This window comes from Haemaphysalis longicornis, unplaced genomic scaffold (assembly GCF_048455015.1).
Source record: "Haemaphysalis longicornis isolate Haplotype H1 unplaced genomic scaffold, Haemaphysalis longicornis Haplotype H1 scaffold_7, whole genome shotgun sequence".
Lineage (NCBI taxonomy): Eukaryota > Metazoa > Arthropoda > Arachnida > Ixodida > Ixodidae > Haemaphysalis > Haemaphysalis longicornis.
The window spans coordinates 4,168,938-4,188,270 of NW_027526422.1; the positions used below are offsets into that span (position 1 = coordinate 4,168,938).

At 54.0% G+C, this 19,333-nt stretch overlaps 1 long non-coding RNA gene across 1 annotated transcript in view; it reads right to left on the reverse strand.

The window, feature by feature from the left end:
- Positions 1-16,802, reverse strand: part of LOC144144330 (uncharacterized) — a 32,890-nt gene extending 16,088 nt beyond the window's left edge. The window contains exon 1 of the long non-coding RNA XR_013317218.1: positions 16,194-16,802. This is a non-coding gene — a long non-coding RNA (uncharacterized LOC144144330). The remainder of the gene's footprint in view (positions 1-16,193) is intronic.
- Positions 16,803-19,333: the final 2,531 nt, after the last annotated feature.

Below are 19,333 nucleotides of genomic sequence, written 5' to 3' on the forward strand. Positions count from 1 at the left end.
GTGCCGTGGCCGCTCCAATTGTGGCCGGCGCCTTCGGGACCAACTTAGGACAAACAGCATCTCGGGCAACGCGCCGAAATGGGAAAAAATGACCGTATACTTGAAGCGGGGCGCCAGCTGGATGCGGAGGTTTGAAAAACTTAATAAACACCTGAGAAACGAAAAATCACGCGTCAACACTCAAAACCACCACACAAAACCCTATCTAAGTTCAATTCTTGATAGTTGTAATCATCTTTTTCTCGCGGTCTCACTCAGCTCGTCACACGCGCCTGCCTCCCCCCCCCCCCCTCTCTCTCTCAATCACAGTCGCACGAGGCGCGTATTTCTTTGCTCCTTAGAAGCGCCGATGGCTGGATGATGCATGCGCCATGGCTCCCCGATGAGCCTCTCTCGTCGGTCTGCTGTTGGAGCGTGCACCCAATACTGTTTCTTCCAACTGTGCTTTGCATTTGCATTTTTTGCGATGAGCGGCCAAATGCCCAGGCGCTTGTATACCTTCGCGCATGCGTTCTTCTTCGCGCATGCGCAGCCGCTCGTTGAGGCACCTTCCTCCTCCCACAGACCCAGGGAATTTCGTGGACGACTTGCGAGCCGCACCCAACGAATGGGTTTCCGAGTTTTACCCCACAGCGTAGGCGTTCAGCGTCGTCCTTGTTCCCCCGCTTCAGCGTGTGTGGAGCTGAAAAGACGACTTTCACATCGTACCTGTCGGCGACCTTTTTCAGCCCATGCGAGACGCTGGAAGTGGTCTTCTGTCTTCCTTCTTGTCTTGCCGGTGCCGTATACGCGGCGTTTTACTTTTTAAATGCAGAGCATTTCTTAGCCTCGCCTGTTCCTGCGTCGGACGGTGTCAACAGTTCCGCGTCCGCAGCAGGTGCGCCTCTCCTTCCCTCCTCTCTCTCAACAGCAGCTGGCGCGCGCATGCGTCGTAGTCAGCCCGTTCGCTCCGTCGCGGTCTCGGCGTAACAGGTGCGTGATAGCAGCGCGGTGGGGCGTGGAAGGGCGCGGGCTGCTTGCGCATGCGCGCTCTCCCCCCCCCGTACTGCTCTCCCTCTAATGCGCGCGCTGCAAATATAGCGGCTAGCGGTCGCTCGTGTTTCAGTCACTGCGTTGCTCCTTCCTTCCTTGGTTGACGCTCGTGCCCACGTTTACTCGTGTCTGCTACTCCAGCATCACGGAAGAAGCGATGGAAGCAACACTGCCTTCAATCAGTACTGAGGCCCCAATGCTCTGCATTTACTCGTGTTCCCCTCGCGGGAAGGCGCGGGAATTTTTTTTTCAGACATTTCTCCGCCACGCCTAGGAGGACTGGGGGTTCTGGAAAGCCGCTTGTCCGGCCGGTCTGCACTTTCTTTTGCGGTGTGGTGGCAAGGTTTAGACAGAGCCCGCATTATGCACGCGGCGGCTATTCCTTGTTTCACCAGCTTCGAATTCCCAGAGTCGTGTGGGAGCACTTTCTTCTGGCCAGGCACTGCCAACACGCGTGGTCACCGTGCAGTGTGGGACTGACGTCCAAAAACTGGAGGTGGCCGCGTCTTCTGGCAGCTCGTGCGTGAATTCGAAGCCTGCGTGCAGGCAGTTGCTGAAGGCTTCCAAAACCTTCGTTATTGTATCTTCTCCCAGTTCTCCCCACGGGAGGAAGCAGCGCGTGACGCCCTGCTTACCATTCAATGCCAACTTAGCGCAGTTTTTTAAGTAGTAATGTACCAACTAGCCCAGAAGCAAGCTCTCACCGAATATACGCGCGGTTAACAAAACATGAGAGAGAAGCTTGGTAACCTGTAGGCCTCACCCAGGTTGCACTATTGGGGAGCATGTTTTAACGCGGAAGCACTGGTTAACTATGTTGGCCGAAAATCCGGAGTCTGTGGCGCACAAAATGGCCGACTGCTCAAAGGATGAACGACGGGTCAATGCGTGCACCTCACATGTGATGACGCCACATAGCTCCTGTGAACAGTCGAGTTGAACAGGAAATTTCGATAGACTTCGCGATGGATTGGATTCGAACCAGGGACCTACGGAATGCGGAATGTGCACGGAGCCGCTGGTAAACCATTGTTCTTCTTAAAGCGAAGCTTTCTTGGCCTTACTGCAGTGGCGACCGCACCATCACCGAAATTCGCTGCAGGAAAGCCAACGTTACACAACAGTTTTCACAAAACGATGGCGCTGATGATGGCGATGAGTGAGTGCGCCTCGAAAGCGCTGCCGAGGGAAGAAGACGGCGGCGACAATCCGCCTCTTTCACAACCCCACTGCGCATGCGCAATCCCCTAGCGGCCAAGTCCCTAAGCAGTCCAGTAGGGGCAGCAGACGACATTCCCCACAGCTCCCGCACAAGCGGGAAGGGGTTGTGGTTGTATTTACATCGTTTGATTTTTTGTGTGCGCTCGTTGTGCGCGGAACAATGCCCACAACTTGTGCTGCGTTCCGCTGTAACTCGGAGTGCCGAAAAGGGAACGGTGCCGGCTTCTATCGCTTCCCGTCGGCCGCACGCGATCGGCTACGGCGGCTTGCGTCGCTCGCGTCGGCTCGGGTGATGGGAACTGTAGGCTTAGCATCCTGGCGGATATTTGATCGCTGCTATCTGTGCAACTGCGAATGACAATCCGCAACACAACTTTTCACTACACTATCATACCCTTTCTCGCATGTGGAACTCTATTTAAGTTATAACTGCCGTTTGAGCGATCGGTGACCAAGACATCTGCGTAGCCTGTTTCGATGCTTCCGCGCAGGTATCGCCATCTCTCGGCTGCTCGGCGCACCGCGCGCCGCGGCGAGCGGTCAGCGTAGGCTTGCATCGCGGCAGATATATCTGATCGCCGCTTTTAAAATAAGCCCTGACAACAATCCCTAGCACAATTTTTCACCACACTAACACCTACTTTCTCGCATGTGGAACTTTTTAGCGATCAGATTGATTCAGAAGAGCAGCGACAAGCGCGGTTGCTACCGTGGTCTGCGTCGGTTCGAGCCGCTGAGTGTGCCGAGCTGGCAGGCGCGGCCGGCGTGTGCGCGGACTGTTTCCGAAGGTAGAAAACGCTTCACGATTGCTTGCTTTATCCATTTCTTGCGAACAAACGCGCAGAATCTACAAATTCAGCTCAGCGATCGTCGTAGTTGACCATGGTGCAAAAACTGTGGGCGGAGCGACGCCGACGACGCATCTCATGCGCGCATCGGGCCGTCTCAAATTCACGCGTACGACTAGTCGACAGTCGTAACGATCAGTCGCATGCGAATCGCGTGTACCAATCGTACATGTGTCCAGCGCTTAAAGGCATTTTGCGAACTGCCGGCCTTTGTTGAACTGGCGATCGCACTTCATGCCAGACGACTCCAAGTACTGCTCGAGCTGCCACTCGGACGGCACACGGATCTGTCCGAGATTTCTCTGCCAGCCCTCATTCAGTGATAAGAAGCCGCCTGGTATTATGTGATGACCAGGGGCTGTCGTCTTAAGGCGTTAAAACACCAACACAGAAGAAAAACTTCGGCTGCTCCTCGCCGTAATGTGGGATTGCCGTGCATACAACGAGAACGCAGCCGGAGGAAACGCCGGCAAACCCTACGGCTTCAACTTCCGCTAGGCACGCTAGGTGGCAGCACACCGCAATGAAAGAGGCGGATTGCGGGGCACGTCATGACCGCGCACGTAAAGAATGGAAGCGCTGCGTTCCACGCGACACCTCTCCTGCAACAGCGGCGGCGGCGGTAGCTCTGAATCCTGGCGGCGCTCGCAACACCCGCATATCTGTTCACAATCCAACACTCACACTCTCGCATTGGCTACATCACAAGGAGGACCTGAAGGAGCACTAATTAGGCGGCCCATAATTTGCTTCTCCCCTTTCCCCCGAACATTTCGAAAGATAAATCAACATGGCCAACCACTTCCCCGACGCAGCTCCCTTGGCGTTCGAATTCACTGCCGGCTGTTCTTGCGCGTAATACAGTAAACGTTTCCCCTCAGTAGACAAGAATCGGGCGAAAAGCAAAAACGCCCGCGTGTGCGAGATTTCGGCGCACGTTGAAGATCCCCAGGTGGTCAAAATTAATTCGTAGCCCTCCACTACGGCGCGCCTCGTCGCCTGCGTTGCGCCGGCGCGTTAAAGGGATGGTGAAGAGCTTTTCAAAAGAATTTCGTTGGGGGCATTACTTCATGGTTTTCTTGACGCTGAATTCGAAAAACGTGTTTATTTTATGTGTAAATGCCTCCAAACCATCATTTTTCGTCAAAACAAACGACCCCTGCCCGGGGGCACGGCGAGAGCCCTGGCTGCCTTTCGCGATTGGCTGGCGGCAGATGACGTCATATTCGGAAGTGCCGGCGCTGCGGTGACCGCTCGGTCTGAAGAGCTCGCTCTGTTCCCGTTCAGGTACGGGCCAGAAAGTCCTCTAGTGAATGGAAGAGTCACAGACTTTCCTTAGAATGGTCTCGAGAGCCTGAGGGAAGTATAAACGTAACAAGAATTGGCTCGCGCCGAGCTTTAGAAAGGGGTTCTCCCCCAACGGCTCATGGCCGACTTCTGTTTCTCGGATGCAGGGAAGTTGTGCAGATATTGGTTAGCCGCTTTCACTACCAGCGCTAGTCACAATTCCTAGCGCAATTTTTCAACACACCATCATCCCCTTCCTCGCATGTGTAACTTAGTTTTTACATTCGGACAGGCGGTAACAAGCTATATGCAGCGGCCCGCGATGCGCACAAGCAGCAGCTAGCGAGCGGCCGGTCGCCGCGTCGCGCGGAGGTGCTGGTGCCCGGTCGCTGCGGGGCCGGTCAGCGGAACGTGGAATTGCTGCACATACGCAGTTTTACAACAGGGGAACCTAACGTTGGTGGCCCCCAAAATGTAGAGGAACACAAACGCAGCACGCTGTCCCGCGACGAGCTTTAGAAGAACGCCTCCCCAACAGCTGTAGCCGGCTTGGGTTGCACGGATCGCCTCGGATGTTGGGAACTTTAGGCTTAGCACCCAGGCAGATATTTGGTCGCTGCTATCTGTACAATTGCGAATGGCTATCCTTAACACAGTTTTTCACTACACTGTCATGCCCTTTCTCGCACGTGGAACCATATTTTCAAGTTGATAGTCATTCTAGCGATCGGTGCTGTGTTCATTCTTGCGCGCAGGTAGCGCCATCCATCGGCCTGTCGCCAGATCTCGTGCTCGTACAGGTGCATTTGCCGCCGTCGACGAGCCTCCGCGCCGGGTCGGCGCTTCGCATCGCGATACAAATTCTATCACCTCCTTCAAAATCTCCTTGGATGACAATCCCTAGCACAGTTTTTCACCACACTATCATCCACTCCCTTGCACGTTTACCTTGCTTTTCGCGACTGCCTTGTGACAGCAGCGAAGAGCGGTTGCTGCCGCGGTGCGCAGTTCGAACCGCATCGTGTGCCGTACGGGAATGCACGACCGGCGAGTGTGCGGAGCGCTCCCACACGCGGAAAATGCTTCATGCTTTCCAGCTTGCTTGATTTCTTAAAATCTACCTACTTAGCTAAGCTGTTGTCATAGCTAACAATGTTGATCGGGAAAACGAACAGGAAGTTTGGGAAACCCGGAGCGCTGCAATCCCACAAATTTTCTGATCCCCTAATAATAATGGATCAGGAACTTGGGGCACCTCCGTATTTGTTTGAGCCCGTCGCTTCGCGTATCAAAGACAGAGCACCCGACGACAGGGCCGGCCCCGACTACTCGTGAAGGCAATGTAGTAGCCACGGGCGCTCGGGCAGGAAATCTCTGGTATCTAGGAGTCGCTTTAGGGAATCTCTGAAAACGCAGTGGCATAACGGTTAAAAATCAACGCCGAAGCAACTCTGGACAATAAAGATAAATTAAGGCAGATTACTCGCCCGCTTAATTCGGAACTTCGCCCACAAAACGAGGACACAGCGAAGCGGCGGCGCACGCCGCTGGCCATGGAGGAAGAAAAAGTTAGGAGACGGCGCCGCCGGAGAAACGTGAAGCCTATACATAAAAAGTAAAATCGAAGTCGGCCCAGGCGTCACTGCACCACGTGACCCCACCGCACCGCCTCTGTCTCTGTATGGGCCGCCGCGCTCTTCAATTTCGTCTGCTCGAAACTGCTCTGCGGCCCGTTGTCGCGAAGCCTGCTATATGTTGTTTTTTTTTCCCACGGCTTTTGTCTTCCGCACGTACGCGGCACTCCTGCCCGCACACGGGCATGAGATCGCCGAGCAGACAAATGCAGGAAGGACGGGGAACAGCTACCGCCAACAGTGCCGGATTAGGAGACTTTGGGGCCCGGGGCTACTGCGTCCTTGGGGCCCTAATGATGATGACGATGATGATAAGGATTCCGGTTTAATATGCGAAAAGTTTCGAAGCCCATGTTATGTTCTCTGATCAGTGATAAATTATGCATAATTTTACGCTTTCCGGAAGCTAATTTCTTGGCTTGATGTCTAGTATTATACAACGGATTTTGTCAGGCGTAAAAGTTTTATGGGTTGATTGGCGGTTCATCACAGATTCACAATTAATCGAAGCGCCGTGTCGGCCTGCACACGCCATGGTACAGAAGAGTATTTTCTTACAAGAAGCATATTTTATAAAGACTGAAAGGTTTTAGTTTTATTTTTATTTAGTTTTAGTTTAGTTGTAAAGTTCTCCACCTGCATATACGGGAGGGCTCAAAGTCCGCGCAGGCAGCTGTCACTCACAGACATCTGCCAAATAGGTGGCTGCCACGGCTTACGGGCCAAAATCCTGTAGGTTACCCGCACAGGCGAGAAAACACGCGGCGGTTAGAACACGCGCCGCCTTTGAAGGGGGTGGGGGGGGGTGGATGGGGGGCTCAGATGTGTCGCGCAACGCAACCTTCCTATCGCAGCACGATTAGCACAAAGACGATAAGCAGAAAAATGTCACTTTTTGGGCTGGGGAGTGGTCCGCTTCGTGCGTGGATTTGCGCATGGCCGTCGAACTTTCAGCAGCGATGAACTCCTGTTGCGCAGCTGTGATGGTCTTGCTAGTGGGCAAGCCGTTACACATTAACGGGTCCCCTTTGGGTTGGACAGCGACAGGTGAGGACGAGTGATGGCATCAGACAACAGTTTAATAAGGATAGAATGTCTCTGCTCACCCCCACGCTGCTGCTCCCGTCGGTGCCGCGCAACAGTTCTAGCAGTTCTAGTAGTTCGTTGTCGATCGGTCGGGTCGTTGTTCGGTCGTAACAGGCAGTGGAAACACGCTGAAGCTTCTCGTCTAGATTCTGGGTCTACGACGGAGGCGAGTATGGGTGGACCTCTCGTTTTCGAGTCCTCAACACGTCTGCCGTGTCCACTGCTTCTCCCGCGCTCCTTCGGGGGTTCCTCTCCTCCTGCCGCCGCCGTTCCCAAGCGGGACCAGATCTGCGGGCCGCCCTTTGGTCCCCGCCGTCCGCCGGCTAATTCCAAAGCGAAAAGCGCCCACGGCGACAAACAGCTTACCGTCCCCGAGTAGCGGCGGAGGTCAGTTTCCAAGACTGCATCGAAGGGGCCGCACGCAGGATGCGTTTGTAAGCGGACACAGCTTTCGTGATACCGAAAGGAAACAGACGTTGTTGTTACTTTGTTTGGCGTCCACGCCTGAGCTCTTCACACCGCCTAGGCCTGCTGATTCCCCAGCTCGAAGGGAGCCGCTGGGGTCGCGCTGGCCCGGCGGCCTCTGCGTCCACGCGGAGTGGCGCCTAGAGATCGAATTACGCTACGAATGGAATCGCGCGGACATGTAGCTTGTGCAACGCTTGTTGCTCAGACAGCCTGCAGAGGCTATATACAGCCCAGAGGCGTGCGCTGAAGCCGAACGACCCCGCGAGTGGTCTACAAACCTTTAAATATTTAAATAACCATATATACGCTGACCATTCAGCGAGAAATATAGAGTTGATATCCGTCATGCTTATGCGAGTCAACTGATCCACTAACTTTATTGAACAGGTCGTCATCGCAATGAGCTTCCCTGTCAAGCGATATACATGAAATTTCTGGCAGAAACTGTGTATGAGCCTGTAGGGCAGTGCTTAAGTTGTAAATAATTACATATAACGTCCCTTAGGCTTAAACAATTTACAATGTTCTTCAGACATTATTTCATTACTGCCATGCCTCACCCTTTCTTATACCGAAACGGGCGCGCGCCGAAACGTCTGCGTGCTTAGATGTCCGTGTACCGAAAAGACTACCGAAACGACCTGTGCCGAAAAAGACCGGAGGCGAGCTCGGGGCCTTGTTTATGTGGCTTCTTAGGCCTGGTCAAGCTGTTTACCCACGACTTTTGGTCCAAGACGTCTTCTCATCAATCTCGGGAAAACAAGGAAGAGGAGTAGGAATAACTAAATTAAATTGAAATGAACTCGAAGGTCGTCAACCATAACATGAGGGGCCCCCTACACCTCCACACCTGTCACGAGTTAGTCAGCTTCGGTGTGAAGGTGAGGTTGAAGCTCCTACCTTCAGCTTTCAACGCGGGCAGCGAACACACTCAAGATATTTTTTTCATATGATCGAGGGGGGCCCCTGACAGCTGGGGGCCCGGGGCTGCAGCCCCCGTAGCCCCCACCTTAATCCGGCCCTGACCGCCAACGAAACACGAGAGATGCCCCGGAGTCGGAGACCGCCGCCGCCGCCGGCCCACCCGACCTTGGAGGGCCGACTGCGGCGGCTTGAGAAAGGGAAACGGCGGAGGGAACGGCTTCAACGGACCTGGGCTTGCGAAGGCTAGCTGCGTGACGTAATGCCGTCTCCTAACTTTTTTTTCCTCCATGCCGCTGGCCATCTTCCGAATATGGCGCTACTTCCGGTCGCTGCCTCTCGGTTTCTCGCTCTTCCGGCGATACAGGAGAGAGCAGTGGGCGCCGGGGCGTAGGGTCAACTTTACCGACGAATACCTCTGTCCCCAAGCTAAAAATGACGAAAAAAAACTTTACAGGCATAAACTGACCAATGTATTAATTGCAAAAAATATATATTACCCCATTCTAAAAGCACAATCAATCAATCAATCAGACAAGAATCGGCCTTTGGAAAAAAAGTACCCCAGAATGCATGCACCACACGTCAAGCGAAGTAAACACGTCCAAATGACTCGCACTGTGCGCTGCAACGCAGTCACCATCGCACACGTCTCTCAGCGGTCAGGCCTCTCTACATATATAACACATCAAGCACTGCTTCAGCCTTACACCATTTTCGTTTCGTTTTGCCACGAAAGCGTTGGCAAACGGAGCTTCGGCTGCAGCCGTACACATCGCGATACATTAATTGAAATACGAACAACGGCTTCCAGCACATGCCCCACATCCTGGCGGGGAGCTGTGTGTACGCGCAGCATACGAACAAGCTACGAGAGTTCGTGTACAACCTTGGTATGGAAAGACCACCGTTCGGCGTGTGAGCGTTTTGGTTTGCCTTCCCCCCGCGTTCGGCGCCCGCCCTCGCTAGCGTTGACTAACTTCGTCGACGGTGAGTGAAAACAGCGCACGCGACGCAGGTATATTCCTCTTTTTTTCTTTATTTCCTGCCGAGCGCTCAACAGACGATGGTCTTTGCATACCAAGGTTGGTCACGAACTCTACTGCACATGCGCGGCATGAAAGCCACGCGCTCCGTTGTTCCTATTTCTACGTATCACCCTGCACGGTTCGCGCAATTCCCTTTACCGTCGAATCAGTTTCTTACTCTTGATTTCATTTTAATTGCTCCATGCATGCATTCCAAGAGCCGCAGTATTACCGAGAAAGGTTAGAGCACCAAAGGGTAGAGCTTGCTATCCCACACGAAACGGCAATCACAAGTTCTGCCCACGTGACGAACAAAGGATCGCGAGAATACTATATGCGTGCGCTTTACTTTCGTGATCTTGAAATGCGGCGTTCTTTTTTTATGAAATGTTCGCGACGTCGCTTGCAGCAGTGCTTACGGCCAGGATAGCAGCTGCACGCGGATAGTTTAGCGACAGCGCTCGGCTGCAGGATACCCACGCTGTGAGCACATGCTGAAGAAGCAAAGCTTGGCCTCAGCTCGCGAGGCTGCAGTCCATCTAGGCGTCGAGCGCGGTTACTGAGAAGTGCCGTCGTATACCTGTGCGATGCGCAGCGAACCCTTGCCAGGCAGACGACGGCGGGAAGGGGACGGACGCGGTCAAGCGGCGAGTTCAGGCCCGTCTTCTCCCTGTGCGCCAGCTTAGCGAAACCCAATCTCGCCGTCGTCGTGATAAGGGAAAAGAAAAAGCTCAGCGCGGAAGAGGGTGATTGCGGTGCTCTCCTTGTCGTGCAACCGCGGCGAAGCGCAGCGCCGGCTTCTCGGCTCCGCCGTGCATTTTCTGTCGATTCGCAGGCCGCTTATCGCGGGGGCCCTGCGGTGGCGGCGGCCACTGTGCGTCCTCGTGCGATCGGCGTCGGCAAGATGGACGGCCACGCGCAGACGACAGGGAACGCGTGCCGCCTCTGGCCGCTCGCCGCCGCGGCGCGTCTTAGCGGGCCCTCGTCGTTCTTCGCCCTTTCTTTTTATTATCATCATTGTTATATAGTACTGTGCATGCAGTTCTTCGTCCAGAATGAAGTTCCATTAGAACTGCGAGATAATGCGGAGCTGCCTCGGCACCTCTTGTGCATGGTGATACCGGGACTGCTGAAACGGCAGCCTCGTCCGCAGTATCAAATTTGCATGCGCGGCACACGGGTGCATCTTGAGAGCAAAGAGCCACTTCTTAACTTGCTCGGGTCGCGGAAAGTCAAATTTGGCCCAGACGTCTGGAACGATTTGAAAATGTCAAGCCGACAGAATGGAGGTGCAGAATCGGATTCCCAGGTGGCCCAAGGTAACAGTTGGGTACCCTATTTCGAAAAACCATCTAACAAAGGAAATAATAAAGTGTACACTGGTTTTGACGTCTGAAATTAAGCTTATCTTTTTAAGCTGCCCTTTCCGAGGTGTTCTGCGAAAATTCCGGGCTGACATAGTCGAAGCCTCATTTATTTGTTGGCTCCAAGAAAATATGCGAGCTGCAGATTGCCCTTTCCTCCCAGACGCTTCATACTGAAGCACGCCGTGCAGTGCTCCTCTTGAGTGATGCAGCATACTGGACGTGATTTGGTACGCGTAACGGACGAGTGTTCTTCAAGTTTGCCTCCGGCTGGCTGACGAAAACATGTTTCTGCGAGCAGATAGAACGGAAAGCACGACAGGATCCGCCGTGTGTTGCTCTCTGAAAATGAATGTGCGCGGTTTATTCCAAACAGCACACAAGGACGCCGATATTGTCGCATTATCAACAACGAAGCCCTTTACACAGCACACACTGCATATCGACGCCGGTATACAGTCCGCAGACTACATAGGTCCGCCCTCATAAGCAAGAATTACAGTGAACCGATCGTGGCGCGTGCACATAATGGGCGACAGCCGTGCACCGGCGCTTATTTCACGCTACGAGTGCGTCCATGCGAACCGGCGAAGAGCTTCTAACGGAAGCTGTTATAGCCAGCGGCCAATTTCCTCGAGTGGGTCTGTCAGATTCATGTGTGGGCACATTGCCGCCGCAGCCACATGGGGATTGCTGAACCAGCCACGTCGGCACCACTGAGAGAATCGTAGGTCAGCATGTTGACATCACAGCCGAATGGGAATTCGTGAACCAGTCGTGAGCTTGTGGCTGATAGCCGATGCCCTCGAGTGGGCAAGATATTCGCTCTTTGCGTTCCCCCGGAACACTGGGCTTGACAGTGAGCTCTCTCTTTCGCCTGATTGTTTAGGTGCTTTTCGTGTGTGTCTGTGTGTTTGAGCAGTCATGAGCATGTGAAAGTTTTTGTTCACATCTTTTCATATCCCCTTCACCCCCTTCCGGTGTAAAGTCAGGCTGCTAGCCTGGCTGACCTCGCCTGCCAATTCAAGATCTTTCCCTCTCTCGCAACAAACGCTCGCGCAGTTTTAGAGGCAAAACGCGAGACACGTTCGCGCGCCACGGCAAACCGGTTGAGAGTTGTGAGTGGGCATGTTGACGTCTCAGCCGATGGGGTTTTCGGCCCCACCGCAGGCACGACGCCGGACGCCAATGCCTGATTTTCGCAGGGTGGGCCTCGCAAGGTTATCGCCTTGAAACCGTTCGGGGTCGTCGACAAGCGGGCGACTGCCGGTGCAGCGTAATTTGGATGCTACAACGATTCCCCGGGGACAACGGTCAACACCGCCTCTTGTCTTTTTAGGTGACGACGTCCACAGGTCAGGTACGCTGACGCTGGAATCGGCAGCGATCGAGCAACAAATGTATACTAAGTGATACACCGGCGCAAAGCAGTGCCCAATGTTGTGCATGGGAAGCATTTGAAAATATCGCGCGTAATCGCATGGCATGCCATTTTTGTTGTGTTTCTATTGATTATTTTTTACTGCAGCCTCTATCGACGACAGCGCCACTACTGCTCCTTTGTGACGTCGTACTGTGAACGAAGTCCATGCTGTGAATTAAGCGTATACCCAAAGCTTGCTTGCAAACAATCGGAAGGTCGACAAGCAAAGGCTGCACTTGCCCACGAGGAATGAAGAAGACGCATCGTATACCATTACCGTTGTGGCAAGTCGCCGCTCTGCAGCGCCGTCTCCCCTCAACGGAGGTCCCCCCGATGCGGTCTCAGCGAATCTGCGCAGCAAGCGAAAGCAGAAAGGACGGCGCGCCAGAGCACATGTGTCGGCGTGTTCGTCCTGCCGTGCTCTTTCTGAACGTTAAAAGCCTGCGGCGAATTCGCGAAACGACGCCAATGAAGTGTGTCGCTGAATGGCTGCGCCTGAACGGTGTGCAGGTCCAGAGACCAAGTCAGGCGGTCCACACCGCAGTGCCAGTGTTCAATAAGAAGGTCGGCCTTATGCCACCGCGTGAGCAGGGATTTATTTGTGCTAACCTGGCTTCGCCACTCTCAAGTGTACGCATGTACTCGCTGCCGCCACAGCAGCTTCGCAATCAACGGCGGTAAAAACTCCTTCTTAAAGCGTACGACGTCGCGCCAAAACGCACTGCAGGAAAGTTAACTTTACACAGTGGGTTTCGCAAAACGATGACGATGATAAGAGAAGGCACATCAAGCGACCCGAGAAAAAAAAGAAAAAAACGCTTCCCAACGGTCGGAATCAAACCTGGTCACTCGCGTTGTGTCTCCAAATGCGCTATTTCGACACAGTCGAGCAGTTTGGACTCCTAAGCTTGGCGTTCTGCCCATCTTTCTCGTTGGATGAAAGGGGCTTCGACTTTGCCTCCGCATGCGCGTTTTCGATTCCGCGGGGCATGTGGAAATTTCCCCACATACTCTAACATCCAACGACATGTCGCACCGCGAATCCGTATGATCGGAAGCCTAGCTACTCACAAAGTTACAAATCTTCCCGACCATGGTCTGGAGGAGTAGCAGCTCATTTAAAATTGCCCTAATAGAAATATACCTATCGCAATGCGCGGCCACAATGCAGCTGCAGGGTAAGAGAACGGCAATTTTCGCGTGGTGTTCCTACAACTCTTCAGAGTCGCCGGCGACAGGGAGCCGATACATAGATAGTGCAGCGAAGGCTCAATACAAGACAACGCTTCCGTTGTCCAAGGTATTTTGTAAACTCGTTCTTGTGGCCGTCCTTGCTAATATAATTTGTTTACGTTCCGAAATAATTTCGTCAGACTTCGGAGCTGGTTGCGGTCTGCGATTGAGAGGAGTGTACACGCCGTCGTGCTGATCAGCAAGGGACGTTGAGAATGGTCTGCGCTCCGGGTGTTTTCGTAGAAAGTCTGGTGCAACTGCCTGCAGGTGAACAATGGGTACTTCTTCTCCATCGTTGGACTGGGACAACGAACAGCGAATACTGCACGCCTTAGCGTGGAACGCCAATTAACTCAAGTTACCCAACGGTCCCAACTCCGTATACAGCAGAGTGAGTAAAAACAGAGGAGAAACGGAGCGCGGAACCTGTGGCTCCGCAAAGCCATCCAAGGGGTCCGAATGAACGCTTGAACGAAAGCTGAAGAGGAACGACAGGGCTCTTCAGGTGGGGGTGAACGAAGCGGGAGGAAAGAGCGAAAATAAAGGGGCGGGGTGGAGGCAGCAGGAATAACACGATGATATGCCAAACTAAAACATCTCTATTCAAAACATGATGGTGTGACCGGAAACCTAGATCTGTGGCTATATGCGAACACATTGAAAATATGCGAAAGAGAAAAATATCTCTTATGCGGCTCACTGCTGACGTTATGACGCCGTGAGGAAAGTCTGTTCAACAGTTCTTGCCCCCACAGCGCCGCCTCGTCAAGATTGCGCCAGGGCCCACGGACTGCAAGCCTCTTTCCCAGTGGAACTCGAGCAAGCGCTTCCAACGCTGTTGCGCATTTACTGGCGATGCGCAAGGTGTTGCTCCTCACGGGGCACACACTGACGATTCCACCCAGCCTAGCTTGAACTGCAGTAAACACTCGTAGACGCCAGGCCAGACGGAATAGCATCATAATTTGAGGGGGAAATGCTTTATGCACGCGCACGGTGTGGGTCGTAATTTGTGAAACGTTGACGAGGCCGAAGAGGCTCTGCTCACTCTCTTGAACCATCACACGGAGCAGGGCACCACAGCTCCTCAGAGGAGCCACTCCGCTATTACTTTGACTCCCAAGCCTCGCAAGCCCCGAACAACCACCAAGCTCCGGCCAATATCATTGACCTGGACAATCTCTTCGAGCACACAACCACCTGACCTGGGAAACCAGCTGTGGCCCGGCGACGAACAGCTACGTGGAGGCGTTCCTGAGGGGTAGTGATACGGAGGCGTAAATCCATCCGCTACTTCACAGCGCTGCGTATCACGTGACAGCCCGTCACGCCTTGGCGGATAAACACGACGGGGCTGCAGAAACGCGGCACGCGCAAAGGTCACTCGTTGGGCGCGCTGTTGGCGAACCCTGTTACGTTTCCCAATGCCGGCGATTGCACCTTGCGATGACTTGGCGCTTTGGCAGCAGCCACCGAACGTCGGCCAGAAAGTTGGGCGCCGCGTGCTCACTGCATCCGTCATCACCGGCAACTAGAGCGCGCCACCAAAAGTGTCACCTCTGTGCGTAAACATGCGGGTCACAAGCACGGACCGCCACCCGTCGACGCACGAAATGGAGACAGAGCTGCACAAACGATCCCCGCTTGGCTACAACTTTGAACAATGAAATGAAATGAGAAATTTGAAATGTAAAAATGTCAAATTTCGGAGGTTTAACGCGCCGACGCAACATCTCGGCATGAGGGAGTTTTCGTTTTTCGCCTCACACGCAAAGAATGTTCGAACCGATGCCCTTGCCGAGATTTAATTTTGATGCTTCACGGGTTCAATAGGTGCAAGGAGGGAATATACGGGGAGGAGAAAGGGTGGCCGGTGTTCTAGTCGCCCCCTCGAGAGGGTGGTCGCGCCAATGGACAAAATAGCCGAATTTGGTATGTCAACCAAAAGATGTAAGGTCGCAAAAACGTTGTACCGGATTTGACAACCTACGTGATTTTTTTTTTTTTTTTGCAAGGTTTGAGGGATAAGTAAGTATACTTTTTCTCTTGCTCGTGCTTCCCAAGCGAGCGGGCCCACAAAGGCGGTTGTTTCTGTCTTTCGGTCATTGCTAAGGCGAAGTTCAGCTTCTCTCCCAACCATGACAAGCTCTTCCCACGAGGCTGCAAAGTAGACTCTCTTCTTTCCCAATTATTTGCCACGACGTACTTACTGTATGTAACGTGGGCGTTGGCTGTCATGACAGCATGCACGGTACAGAAAGTGTGATCGCGTCTTCCGACGTGAGTGGCGGTCTGTCACTGGCGCTTGCGAAGACTATTCTTGCGTGATCAACGCGTGCCCTTATAAGGCGGCGAAGCTGCAGACATGCGAAAGCAAGTGACGCTCGCCGCGCCATCAATGGGTAGACACCGACAGGGCTCCTAAAATATGTTTCTTAATAGTTCTAACATGACGGGACGCTGAGCGGACGACGAGCTCTGCGGTGGAAGCGGTCGCTCACGAGCGCTGCACTTGGGTCGGTGTGGCGGGCGCGTTCGCCAAATGCACCTGCTTTACCAAGACCTAACATGACGGGGTAGAAACCACTCGAATCTTAATTTCCGGTCCTGAGAGAAAGCTTTCGTCGGCACAATTGGGGATAACTTACATGCAAGGCTCTGGTGTCGGCGGCAAGTGTGCTGGGAAGGTCGGAAAGTGCAGCTGCGCTCCGCCGCCGCGGCCCTTGGCTTGGAGCTCTCCGCCACGGCAAGAAACCGGCTGTCAAACGCTCGTGGCGCGTGGAGTGAAGGGGGAGACACGAACAGGCGTAAAAGGCGATGGCTCGAACGGGGCCACAACGCCTCTCTCCCCTCTCCGCGCTGATCTTGAACGGGCTCGGCAAAGCGCAAGGCTCCGTACGCTAGCCACGAACGACGACACCGCTCGCGCCCAGCCGCAAATTTCTCTGTGACCGCCTTCTGCCGTGCTTTCTCCTATATACCGGGCCGGCCCACATTGGCGCCAAAGAGCACGTGCGCTCGCGGGAGAGCGCCGCCGCGGGGGACACCTGGCGGAGCGCGCCGCAGACGCGCTTCTCCTCCCACCAATGGGAGCGCGTGCGACGTCACCGAGCGACCGAGCACGGCACGCTGCCCAAAACGAGCGCAGAGGGTGCTCTTGCAAAGATGCAACTTTACTGCCTTTCAGGCCTGCTGTGACGTCGCGCGACGCAATGGTTGCGCGCCGCTCGCGAGCGCGCCCACGGGAAGCGGATGGAAAGACGCCGCCTCTCCCTCGCCCTTCGCGGCCGCCTCTTTCTTTCCCGTGGACAAATATGGTCGTTTTTGTGCCTGATCGGTTCGCCCAGCGGGGGCGATTCCAGATGCTTCGTTGTGCACGCGGACGGCTGGACCGCCGCAAAAGCCGGCCGCTACTCGTTCGGAAGCGCTCAATGGTGACGCTAACGGATGAGTAGCGTCGGCCTTGTGCGACAGGTGTTCCGATGGCGACGCAATTCATTCATTGCCCTCGAAGAGGCAGCGAGGAGGACGCGGAGAGAACGGTACTACGAGCTCCGTTACATGTCGCCGGAGAAACGAGCGGGGCTTTTTTGAGGTCAACCTGAGGGCTCAGCGAGGGCCAAGGAGACGCCAGCTCTCGTAACACCAACAGCGCGGGACAACACAATGCGCGCTTTGCTCGCGCTAAACAATCGTGGAGCAGATGGCACGGCGACGAGTCGAGATTATGCGCCACTCTCGTCGTTTCATTCAGGAACCCCAGCGCCTACGCATTTTACGTCCGGCAAAATCCAGGGTAGGTGACGTCAGAAACAGATGGCCGCAACTTTGACATCTGGTCTCTAACAGGGCAACGCGATTGCTGTTGTTTCAGCTGAGGCCGATGGTAATACTTAACGATTAGCCTTTTCGGTGCCCATGTACTGTACCTCAGTTTCGCAGTCCCCAGAGACTCACTGAGTCGCCCTTTTATTATTTGGAGCCATTTCTTGGCTGGTTCTGAATGATTCTCGCCCTTCGAGCGACATTCCTGGCCCTTCCATGCCATCAGTTAAATGTTTAAAGTTTCACAAATGCATTCACGAGCGCGTTGGCTCTGAAAAAGCGCATGAACAAGTGAAGGCCGCCGAGGACGACAGCGGCGTGGCTTTGCCCCCGGTCGCAGCGGCCACCTTTGCCCTGATGAGGGCAAGAAGCGCAAACTCACAGTCCAGGCGTGTCTCCGCGTACTGCACCTCCAAAATCTGACAGAATAACATCACTGGGAAAAAGCGAGAGATCAGGAAGCCCCTGAAAGAGGCCAGCCACCGAAGACGTTGAAACCATTCGGCCTTGTTATACATGAGGATCTGCGGAGTACATTATCTCACTTCCGCACCCACCCTACTCCCCAGATTGGCTCGTGCGCTCTTCGCCATCTTCCCAATGACAAGGATCCAGCTCGCAGGTCCCCGTGCACCACCGCGGAGATCCAGAGCGAATCGCATAAAGTTCTCCACACGCTTCGAAAAGACGACTTCGATGACGCAGTGGCGGGGACGCTGCGAGCGCTGTATTGCTCTGCCAGCAGATTGTTTTGGCGGTGATGCTGCGGGAACGTGAATAGAAGACTTACTTGTAAAAAGACCTAGCCCCGAAACATTTTTGTTGTTGTTTGGTCTCTCAAAGCATACGGCAGCCTGTAGAACGCGGATGAGAGGCAACAGTGCACAATAACACCATCAGTGCAGTTACACGGCGTGGTGAAACGTAGTTGCAGGCGCAAGGCGGTTCTGAAACAGGCCTGCAGCTCTGTATACTTGAGCAGTTTGCGCTTAAAGAGTTTCTGATACTTCGTCTAAGAAGTGTCACCGAGTCACCGTTAGCCCGTTCATTTGGGCGCAAGAGAGAGCCCAGAGCCATTGCAGAAAATTAGCCGAACAGCCAAATGTGTGCAAAAATTCAGGCCGTTCCGCACTGCGAATGTGGAGCTGTAAAGCCATTGTGTGCACTCACCAGCTACGCTGTACGATGTACACTGATCGGCGTTCGCGCAACTGCAAACGCCTTGTCGGATAGTGTCGTACCAATACACGCGTACGCTGCTGGGGCCTCGCAAACAAAAGGTCTTCAGCACGAAACACGTGCACTACTCCCTTTTGGCCCCGACACATGTCAGTTGAAATCACCGAACACAGGGGTTGCGGCACTTACTAGGGGTTCCGAATTTGACGCCCTGGACGCGTGCTCCCTCCTCGCATTTGTCTCTAAAGGCTTCGTCACTGCGCCGCTTGGCACGATTTGTTGCGCGGTCCACTTCCGTCTTACGTTTTCAAATGGGTTCTCCAATGCGAATCCGTCTCCAACGCGTTGCGGCGCCGCTCGTTCCCTTTTGCTACTGCTAATGCTCATTGTTTATTGATTGGGAAAGATGCACTGCGAATATTGTTTGTAATCAGTTACGCTCGCATACAACGCAGGGCGTGGGAAATGTAGTCATCTTGGAGGAAAGTATAAGAGGGGGGATATATAGTTTGTTGGGCCGCTGTATGGAAAGGGAACCTAATACAGTTGCGCTGTTAATAGCAATAACTAAGGCAAACGTTGCCCTAACGAAGGTTTGAATTTGGGCTAGTTGGTTCTTCACTATACGGTGATGCAATCGCGCATTGAACATTTGTTTGTGTTTTTCTTCACTGACGTAACGCATGCTGGTGGAGAGGGCAACGCGAGCGGGTCACCTCCAAGGCATCCTGGACTGAGGACGCCTTCACCGGCCGGGCGCCCTAACACCGCGCTTGCTGTCTTG